Raw genomic sequence first — 12,160 nt, forward strand, 5'->3', positions numbered from 1 at the left:
GCAAACACAAGTCCATAATAAACAGAAAAACACAACTTGCCTCCTTCATAAAATCATTAATAAGTTTGCTAGCTGCTGCTTGCTGCTGCGATGTTCTCTTTTTGTGAATATTTTCTTGAATTTCGCTCTAGGGATTTTTCATTTCGACACACACACACACACACACAAGTCCCGGCACCGCCATTTTATACTCCCTAATGAGTTGTTTCAGAATGTTTAAAATTCTGCTCGAAATGGAAACATGTTTGTGCACATTATCTTTCAGATAAAATGATTGAATGCTCCTTTGGGATTGGCATAGCAGTCGTTATGTAGTAGTGCCAAGTCGAACCAAAACATCTATAAGGCTCATCCTTTAATAAATTTTATTCTCGCTCGTCCTCTCGTCTTCGTCCTCAGAGCCAACAGCATCAGAGCGTTAAAGTAAATTTAAATAAGTTTTTCAAATTCTCAAAGTTTATTTAATATTTTTTTTTTTTTTGCATCTTTACTCATCTTAAATGAAAATGGAAAAAAGATAACGACTGTGTCGTATGTTTTTGCTTTATTAATTTTAATGAAAGAGGATGTGATAAATCTAGTTGGTAATTTGATTAGGCCTTATTGAGTAAGAGTCATCAACTAGTAATCAATCATTCAAAATATAACTTTAGTCGTTATGACCGAATTCAAGAAGTTTTTTAAATCAAATATTCATTGTCAAATCAAGATTTTTCTGAAGTGAACGTTAAAACATTTTTGGCAATTTGATTAACTCGTTACGTAACGTAACGAGAAAACTTAAACTGCTTAAATCTTAATTTACGAAAAGACCTAGAAAATCCTGAATTTAATCCTTTGGCATTCTCTTATTTTATTTTACTCCTTTTTCCAATAAATATGTACGTTTCAGCAATCAGATCGAGTAGTTAGGTCTAAGACATTTCTGAAAATTTTTCAACAACTTTGTTGTCTTACATTCATTTTATTGAGACACATTTGCAGAATACCTATAAATATTTTATAATAAGAATTTAAAAAGGATATTCTTCTATAAAATTGGATATCACAAACAAGCTTCCTTTTTTTTTAATCGGAAAAATAATATTATTCATTAAATAAATTCCCGTGGAATCTGGCCAGTTTCTAACATCTTGTTGAATTGCATGGTAAGCCTGTTGATTAGTTCGCTGGTTCTTTAGTTACAAAAAATCCGCTAATTTTTCAATCAGTCATTTTGTTCGCCTTTACTACTTCGTTGATTTTATCTAAGCTCAATACTTTATTATAAATGCCCTTAGGCTCAAAATTGATATTGAAAAAGGTTTAGTAGATTTTTTTAAATGGTCTGTCAAAAGAGTAGGGCCTAGCTTGGACATTTAGATTTTTTCTAATTTGCAGATAAACTTCTAGTTTCTGACTCAATTTTTTTTTTTTTTTTCAAGAACACAATGACTTGTAATTGCTGTCTGCTTGCAGATACCAACTTTTAAACGATAAATAATTAACAACTTTAATTATAATAATGTGCTACAAAAAGTGATCGGATAAAACTATCACTAGATTAGAGTTATGTTGAACGTTCAATGGTTTAAATTCAGTCAATTTAAATTCTGTGATACAATATTTTCAGTAAAATAGTAGGTTTTATCAGCATTATCTGAATTACGTAGCACTTGATAAGAGAATTTAAGTGCAAAATATTTTCAACTATCTATCCAGGTACTGCTTTTTTGGCATTCCTTCATAAATCAATCGGATTTAGTTTCCTGTGCTAGAATTTTTAAAAAGAAAATGTTATTGTCATCTTGATCCAATACTTAAAAAATAATTCATTTTTACCCTTCTTAAGAAGAAATATTTTACTTTAAGGGGGAAATCCTTTGGATTTTTTTATTTTTGCATTATTAATATTTTGCCTAAACAAATCATTTATCAACCGAAGAAACTATTTTAGTGGTCTTAGCCTTAAATTAAGCTTCAAAGTACCCAGATAGTCCTGAAACCCATGCGTCCCGAGCCTACCACAGTACAAAAATGAAAACTTTAAACGAATTTTTCTCGAAACACGTTTTTTTCCGAGCCGTGCAACGTAACTCAAAAACTATTAAAGCTATCGACTTGAAATAAAGTGCAAATTACTCGTTAAATTATTTGTCATTGCAGGAACCTAAAAGTTTAATATAATTTTTACAATAAATATTTTTTTTAACAATTTGTTTATAAAAAAACATTGTGTTTTTTCGTTTTTTTGGTCTCTAATTTTTATTTTACACTTTTTTTGCTAAATTTAGGTTCATGCAATGCGTATAAATTTATTTTAATGGAAAAAAATTTCTCTTTTGATTATAAATAATTAACTGGACCTGGGCATTGCACGGCGCAAACGCGAGGCATCAACTTTAAACGGCTGTAGAGCCGCCATTTTGTTTTTTTATTACTTCAAAAAAATTGTGTTAACACTTCATGATGTCAATAATATCATGTATTTTTCCAAATTTTAATTAATGCTTTCAGTTTTCCAAAAAAAATTCTTGAAAAACCCGTCGTCGTGTAGAGGGATTTCATATCTTAAGGAAATATTGGTGCTATTTAAAAATTATGTTAAAGATTCATCATTAATAGCAGCAATGATTTAATTTAAACGATTTTATTCCCTAATACCTTTTTTTTAAAATTTTTACAAAATATATATGAAAAGAATATAAGATGAAAAAAAACACGTATACGCCACAGTGACCATTGATTTTTCTTGATTTTTTAATGCACATTTTTGAATCGATGATTGTTAAAACAACATTAGTGAAATACAATTTTTTTATAGAAGGGACGAAAAACAGAAATTACTCACCTTTACAAAATTTTGTTGAGGTATAATTTCCTAATTAATTCGATAAAACTAAAGAAATTCAAATTTGAATTTATGAAGTTTAATTTTTTTCGTTTGTATATAAATTTCTATTTTTTGTTTATTTCAATTGCTTTAAAGTCAATCATATTGTTCATTGCCATCATTTTAAATTTGTTTATATATCGACGGTTAAACTCCATAACCTCGTAAGTCTAAAAATTCGAAAAAATATTATTAATGCAAACAATTCAGAAAATTCAGAGCTATCTTTTGGTATATTCAGCTTAACAATGTTGTTCTGAACATTTTTCAGGAATGACAAAATTCAAACACTCGTATTGATAGATAACATACAAAAACAAGAAACACAACATTTTGTTTTTTGATTTCTGAAAAACTTGCAAAAACGACCTACGAGGTTATGAAGTTTAACCGTCGATATTTTGCCAACAATGTCAAAGATGTGGCATAAGTTTTATGGAAGTTATGCGTGCAGATATAGAGATATACTATTGCTTAAAGTTCGGTGCAGGGAAAGAATTTCCTAGAATCTAAAGCTTTCTGCGGTACCTAGTTCCTACTTAATTGATCTACAATCTCTTTACTAAATTAAACTTCCTTCTCATGCGAGGCGCAAAAAAATACTTTCAATTATCTCTTAATGAGTGTAGTTAATTCACACTTCCTCCAACGAACAGAAACGAACATATTGAAAGTATTTATTATGATATAAACGCGAAAAAAGGTAAGGTAGGTGTCTGTTGTTGCCCTTGAAAGCTCCGTTCTTTCCGCTTTACTAAAATCGTTATCTCTGATTGGTTTATTGTCCTAACAGTAGAATCAGCTTTTTTTTTATCGAAATCAAGTGTCATTTTTATCAAAGTATAAAACAGAGGAGAAACATTATTTTCTGGATGATAAAAAACTCTTTTTTCCATGGGTGACCAAATAACTTCTATATTTTTTATAATCCATTGATATTTGTTGGATCTAATTGAAAAAGAATTAAAAAAAAAATACGTATACGCCATGGTGAACCTTTTTCAAAATTCGTTTTTGTTACTAGTTTTGGTTAGAGTAAAAATGCAAAAAAATTTTTCTCCGAGAAGAAAGACACTCAGATCCTGTTTGAGACTTGTAGTCAGAACTGCACACATTTTTGAATGATAATACTGTTTTATGTAGTTACACATGGAGACGTTTGTTTTTCAAACGTTGTCAAAAAATCATTCTCATTGATCTTTGAAATAAGTTATTAACCCATTTCCGGAGGCTACCAGTTATAGTTGACTTAGAAACTTGAAATTTTACACACTTATTGTTTTTAATCTAATTAGAAGAAATGTGAAAAAAAAATTTTCTGGTTTTCCGGAAAATTCATGTTGCGTTTTCGCAGCGCTCACCGAAAATGGACCTTATCAAAATTATTTTTAAACTAATTTCTTACATAGAATATAAATCAGTTTTATTTGAATATTTTCATGAAGAAATGAACTAGATATAAATACACTAAGCATTGAAAAATTGTTGAAAACAAAATGACAAATTGCGTTCAAAAATTCTACCTCAAATTTTTCAGGAGCTCGAATTTTGAAAGTCCTAAAAAAGCACGAAAAATTTTTTTCACAACAAAATCCAAAAACAGGTCGATTAGATAATTGAACTGTCTTTCAAAATCTATTTTTAGTTTATTTTAAATTATAATCAGTTAGGTTTCAGAAGTCTTCAAACATGACGTTGCGAAAACGCAACGTTAGTCGGAAATGGGTTAACAACAAAGAAAGCTTTGTAACAGGTTATTATCAATTTGATCTGTTGATATTAATTTTAGCCTTAGGAAGATTTCAAGCCAATACTCTGTAATCTTTATTCTAATATTAAAATACTTTATCCTTTGGAAGTTATAGATATTTTAAATTAGACTTCCAACACATTCAAAAATGAATTTACCTTTTCAAAACAATAGTTTATGACTTCTTTCAGTTTCAAGAATTTTTATTTATTGGGAATCACGGTACTTTTTTTGAATTACAATATTCAAATTTCAGAAATCGCACAGTAAAATTTTAACTTAAAATTTCGTTACAGTTATGCGTTTCCCAATTTTACTGTTTTTTTTTTAAGGATATCTAAAGATTAACGTACAACCTGTAATAACCTATATGTGTTGAGTTCCCTCCTTGTCGTAATGATATGATTGAATAAAACCTGTGAATACACTTTTTTTTAAATAGGTTCATGAAACCAATACTTGTGCTATAGAAAAAGATTAAAAAAATGACTACACATTGTAGAACGTGCAAGGACTTTTCTATATATTTTTTTTTTTGTTGTAGTTGTTATTTGTGGAAACCGCAATAAATTAAAATCTATACACGTTTCACTGATTTTCAATAGAAAGAAAATTGCGAATAGGTCAGCGATAAATTTACGAGAATATTATACTCCAACAATATTCCCTGGGCGGTTTTATTTGTTAAAGAAATGAAATGCACCACATAAAGGTGATGTCGTCATCAAATAAGGATATTATTATGAAGGTACATACATATATTCGTACATATGTAGGTAAACAGTAAATGTATACACGAAGGACACAAATACACGTGTATAGATAATGAAATACCCTGCAGGGCATTAAATGGATCCATAACGAATGTGACACAATCGTCATTTTCATAGTCGGGTCACGTACGTTTAAACAGTTTAGCGTAACGATGACTTTATCAGTGCTGGCAGGCATGAGTCCAGTGGATAAAGTATACATAGTATATGGTATTTATTAGCTCCATTTATGGGTCAAATTTCTTTTATATACATATTTAGTTTTTTTTTTGTTCTTCTCTTTTGTATTATGTACACATACTTATATTCGTGACGTGGTAGCATAAAAGGGGATTGGGTGAGTTAAAAGAAGGCAAATAAATGTCCTCGTTTAAGTTTCTAGTTTGCATTTTAAGTTTTACGTGAATGAAGATTTTTTTGAGCAGGAATTTAAGTAGATGCTAGATGTCGCAAATAATAACTGAGATACTTTGCCTTGAATGATTTTGTCCTAGGATATTTTTTTGGAAATCTAGTCATGAATAATCATGTGCTTAATTTTTTCTAAATTGTTTGAAGAACATGTTTTTTTTTAAAGCACTTCACTTGATTTCTTCTTTCAACATGCTTGACAAATGTTTAATATTAAAAAAATATTTTTTCCAATTTTAGCAGTTTTTAATCAACTACTAAAACTAAAGTTAAAAAAAAAAAAAATAACTGCACGATTGGGTCCCACAAACTTGCTCTTTATATAAAAGTTTGATAAATTTACATTGAAAAAAAAAATGTTGAAATATCTTGAAATTCGTTATTCAAAAGAAAAAACAAAAACAATGTCTGAATTGAGTTCAGTTCCAAAAAAGGTAACCGATTTGATTTTTAGGAAAAATTTCAAAATCAAAATCAAAAAAATGAAATAATAAATAAATAATTAAAAAAAAAATTAAAATAAAATTGTTATACCATATCGAATTTAGTATTAATCATTACCAAACACCAAAATTTCAAAAAAAATCAATGTCCTGTTTTTAAAATTTGTTTTTCAAAAAAAAAAAAAAAAACAGTTTTCAAAAATATAAACATTGCTTTTCTTTCTTTATTTTATTGTTTTTTATTTTTTTGTGAAACTATAAAAATGCTTTTGTAAACACAATTTCTAGCACAGTTAAAATAGTAGGTACAAAAATCAGCAAGTACAAAAAAAAAATTGTTGCCGTCATGAAACTTTGGGGATAAAAACTAATAATAAAAAAGTATATAAAAAAAATTAGGTATGTTTAAAGTGGAAGGGTGTTTATTTCAAAGAGACAGTAAAATCTGTTAATTGGTCCTAAAAAGCCAATGAATTTGTGTATAACGTCTAAGAATTTAAGAACACTCGATTTGTCATCAAAACAAAAAATTAAAGAGTCATTGGCTTTTTAAGACCAAATACAAAAAAATCGAAAAAAAAACACCCTTTCTGTTTTATGAAAACTCTTTATTATCGCTTTAAATCCAAATTTTATTAGGGTGGCCCATCAATTTTGATTTCACTTGCTTCGAATCTAAAAAATAACTAAATTTCTGAGTTTCAATAGGATACTACTATTATTACTTAGATTTTCTAATACACCAACATTTTCTATACACATAAATAATACAATTTCACCTAAAATATTTTTATAGTCAGTTTAGATTTTTTGTTTCTGTTATATATGAAACATTTGTACCAATTTTCATTCGGGTAACATTATTCATCGTTTCTTCACAAAAAAAAACCCTTTCACTCAAGATAGTTTTGTAGACTCTGTAGAATCTTATTTCTTATAACAAACAAATCTTTTTGGCCAAGTTTAAAAAATTAACAAAATTTATGTCAGCTGTTATGATACCTTTCTTTTCCCAGAAAAAAAACACCCTTCTACCCAATTTTTTAATAGAATTTTTGATCCTTTGTTCTTATCACAAGCAAACTTTTTGCCAAGTTTTATAAGGGTATCAATTTTTTTAATTCCGATTTTACCTGTGCTATTTGGAGAAATTCAGAATTTAAAAATTAATTCTATGATAGGCACCGTTAATATTATTTGTATTTGTATCGTTGGAGCCTCTACATTTCCTTGTCCAAACAATTATTAAAAAAACTGAAAATTGGTGTAAAATTTAATATTTAACCCTCTGTAGGCACACCTCTTTTTTGCAAATTCGGTTTATACTTTTTCATGTCGCTGGAACATTTTTCGGTCTCACTATTTTATAGAGAATCATACATGAAATTAATGTAGAATTTTCCAAGGAATTCGAATATTGTATTTGCAATTCCAAAAAAAATTTATTTTCACCCTTACAAAGACACTTTTTTGTGACCACTTTTTATTTTTGTTCTGCCAAATTCGCACCCGTGTGCCGACAGAGGGTTAACTATATTTTTGTTAACAATGAACACATTAACAAGCTTGAAAAATCAAAAAAAAAAAACCATTTATTTAGGATAGGTTCTGAATGTGTTAACGCAAAAGGATAGAAATTTAAATTCTCACTTTTCGCGATATATCTAAGCAAAAAGTCTAGCGGATGCTTTTGAAGAGTGAAAAGCATTGATAACGCCTTGCTCGTGCTTCAAAGATGTTACAGAAGTAGAACGAAAAAGGATACAAATTCACTTATGGTTATTCCTCAATCCTTTAGTTATTCAGCAGAAAACATTAATATGTTCCGGTTCCCCCTATCTTTAATAACATACACTTGATAATTTATAGTAAATACTTTAAAAATATTCGTTCAATCATAACTCAACGCTTACCACCCATGCACTTTTATCTCCCAATGATTTAATTTCAATTTAAAAACAAAATAAATTTGTATCAAAACTATATTGTCCTTGACTCGGCGAAATGTTCTTGAAAAAAATAAAAACTGCGCATTCTCTTCCTCCATGAAAATGAATATAGCGCTAATCTCATAACTCAAAAAATTATAAATAAAAATATACTCATTCTATAAATTGCATTGTTTCATGAAAGAAAAAATATATAGAAACTAAACTCATAAAATTTATCATCTCTCCATTCCAACAATAGTTCCTGCTTGCTTGCAACACGACGCAACAACAAAATGATAGAAAAAAAAAACATCTCACAAACAAGCGAGTTGACAATCAGCTGTTAATTGTTTTATATGATTTTAAAAGCTTCTCTGCCTCCAAACAAAAAAAAAATCTTATATTTAATTTTGTTAGAAAAAAAAAACATACAAAAATATATAAATAACATCACACACACGAATTCTATGCGTGGTTGCTATTCTTGACTTCCATTTCATTTTTAATTAGATTTTATTTTAGCGCAACCTTTGGTGACAGGTTGCGCAGTGAAGTAGGTTGTGGAATTGGATCCAAAATATTTTTTTTGTCCATGGTTTTTATTATTATTTTTAAGGAGTGACTCGTGCTCATGAGTGCCTCGGTTTTTCTCTTTCAACGATGCTTATGCAACATTCTTACTAGACCTTGAACCGAATCATAAGAAATGATATATGTTTATGTCGAAAAGGCTGGAAAGAAGAACCAGAACCCTATATGAAATATCAAACGTTAGTTTTGTTTTATGATGAGTTTTGTGGCACCATATGTTCTGCGGTAAAATCATACCTATACACAAAATAATTACGGTCCAACGATCAACAAATGTTTCAAATTAAATATTAAAACAAGAAGAATATACACAAAATACTTTGTACCTTTGCCAAGTAGAGGCGACAAAATCAGTTATAATTAAAAACAGAACATAGATAATATTGACGGAAAGCTTTTGGGACAAGAGAAAAGACTAATTTCAACCTCGGAAGCAAGTCACAGTACTTTGCAAGTAGTAATTTGGATTTTAGAACTGTTTTTGTTTCCAAATATCATATATTCACAATGTTTGGTTGGAATAAAGTCGAATTTTGGTTCCACCACACAACCACAATAACCGCATTCATATGTTCGAAATATACGGAATAGTGCGTCAGAAGTTGAAAGTTATTTTAGAATTTTTAGTTTTTTTTTTTTTTTTTTTTTTTAATTTTGCTTGTTTTTGAGGATAGGCGATCTCGTAACTGAAAAACACACAAACAAAAAAAAATAGAAAATAACAAAATGACATTTGATTGATGTGTCAGACAGATGGAGACCTAGAGAATAGGAAATTCTTACTAAATGAACACAAAAACACACAAAACGAAAAAAAAAAACATGACAAACTGGAGCAAACTAGAAAAAAAAAATATACTCGCTGGTACTGGTTAGTTGATTTAGAGAAAAAACACAAAACGCCCACCCTCGATGTTAAACCACGGGAAGATATTTTATCTCTAATTCATTAGCACTTTATCACTTTATGTGAAATGAAACTCACCTTTTATTCATTAAATTTAATAAAAAAAAAAAAAAACAGATGATTGAATTTGGTTTTCAGTTTTTTTTTGTATTTTAATTTTATTAATGTTTTTGTTGATTTTATATTTTAGGACTCTTGTCTGCTAAAAAATTGGTTAGGTCTTGTTGGAGAAATGGCGCCAAAATATAGTAGAATTGATTATTTGTTTGTATTTATTTATTTGCTTTTACGTTTTTGGAAATTTTTTTCAGTAATAACACCACAACCATGTTTTTTTTCGACTGATTTCCTAGTAGTGATTTTAATTGCAATATCCAATTAGGAGAAAATTTTAACTTCCAAACTCTGGCTTTCAAAATTCTGCTTTTTAAAATTCTTTCAGCACTTATTTGAAAAAAAAATTCTGCTTAGTAAACGAAAATATGTACATTTCATAAATAATGAGGTGTAATTTTGCCACTAATTATATTGAAATTTAGTACCTACTTTAATAAATGTTTGTTGTTTTATTGTAGCAAATATTTTCCAAATTGCGTAGACTGACTTTCTTGCAATATCTTTTAACTTTTTTTTAAACTATTGCAAACTTTTAAAAACAAAATTATGAAAAACAGAATTTAAAAAAAAAAAACAGAATTTTTAAAGCAGAGTAGAATTTTGTCCTCAGTCCAGGGCAAGAGTACATATTTTGTACTCTGCATATACTGAAGTCCATTAAGGTTTCCTATTACTAATTGCAAGTTTTACTTGATATCTCAAGAATTCTGCTTGTTTGATTTTCTTCCTCACCTCTATAATTAATTTTTGGGTTGGAGTCAAAACTCTTTAAAAAAAATTTTTGATTTCAAAATTTAGTTTTTCAAAGTTCTGCATTTTGTGATTAATTTTTTCGGTTTTTTTATATCAAATCACGAGGTAAAGGAGATTCTTCCTCAACCTCTTATTACCGATTACCCTAACGTCCATTTTTTCCAAGTTCATCGTTACCTATAAAGCAATTCTTCGTTGGATTAGAAATTACCTCAATAAAAGTCGTATTTGATGGTTTTAAATAAAGGCTTCTTTCATTCTCCTACTTTTTTTTCATTTTTATTAAGGATCTTCTGTCTTAAACTTATACTTTCTATACTCTAGTATTATTGTTACACCACTTGTAGAATGATAACATATCGATGTCGATAAAAACGCTGCGATATCTTTAGGTTTCCTCCGAAGGTTTGAAATTCCTCCCATTTTCTGAATCTATTCTTAATATATAGAAATGCATCGTCCTAAACTTGAGGAAAGTTTTCACATCTGGGTGGGTGCTCCGTTATCGAATTTGGATTTCATAGACAGAGTACAAAATTAGGCTCCTAAATGATAGATGAAAAATCGATTATTTAAACAATTGCGTCTTTCGACCACTAGCGTATTTTTTCATGTACCTCATTGTCTTTTCCCTATTTCTTAAAACAGTATTCAGATGAAATAGCCAGTTGCAATCTTCCACTGAAGATTGAACCGAACTTCGAACAAATAGTAGCCGGCCCCTGAAGGATTCTGTCTCATAAAATAAAGCACAGAAACGTCAAATATCAGCATTTTCGAATAATTCTTGAAATAAAATGTACTTTATTTATTAATTATTCGGTATGGATAAAAAAAAAGTTAATAATAGTTCCCCACAATATTTTATTCAAGTTTTTGTATAAAAAAGTCCGATTCTCCTAAATCCGGCCTTTGTTTCCTATTTTCGGCCATCTAGTGTCCCATTTCCGGCCACTGACTTTATTAGGTCAAGCTTAAATAAATTGAATGTTTTTTGTTTAAATTTTTGTGAATTAAGAATTTAGAAACAATTTTGATTGTTAATAAGTTATAACATCAAATGATTGAAAAATGTATTTATTTTTCCCCATTTTTTAAACTTTTATCAATAAAAGGGTACCGAATACAGGAAACTCTTGAATTTCAAAGCTTTTTTTGTGTTCTATCTCCGGCCCCCCTTAAGATTACCAAAATTCACATTTTTTTTTTTTCTATTTAAAACCTATTTCATTTGAAGAATAATAATATATATTTAATAAGAAAAACAACATTTAAAAGAATTAGCTCTGAAATTGTTTCCACAAAACACTAATTACGATATTAGGTTTCGGCAGTAAAATTACAAAAAAAAAACCATACCCGATTGGATCACTTCACAAAAATCTATTTTTTCTTTTACGTTTTGTATCTTTCTTCTTTCAGAAGATATTCGTATCTAATTTAATGCCCACTGATTTCAATAGTTTTCTTATGACCCGTATGCATTGTGATTTGGATACGAATATCTTCTAAACGGTTAAAGCAATCAATTTGATGCCAACTAATTTTTTGTAGAACGTTTAAGCTCCTACAAGAATACATCTTGCTTGTTTGAAAATAATAAATTTTCAGT

At 28.8% G+C, this 12,160-nt stretch overlaps 1 protein-coding gene across 7 annotated transcripts in view; it reads left to right on the plus strand.

Annotated features, from left to right (window-relative positions):
* LOC129915428 (uncharacterized) overlaps positions 1–12,160 on the plus strand; it is an 83,160-nt gene that overhangs the window by 35,910 nt on the left and 35,090 nt on the right. The window lies entirely within an intron of this gene.

The sequence above is a fragment of the Episyrphus balteatus genome, chromosome 3, assembly GCF_945859705.1.
Source record: "Episyrphus balteatus chromosome 3, idEpiBalt1.1, whole genome shotgun sequence".
NCBI classification, from domain to species: domain Eukaryota; kingdom Metazoa; phylum Arthropoda; class Insecta; order Diptera; family Syrphidae; genus Episyrphus; species Episyrphus balteatus.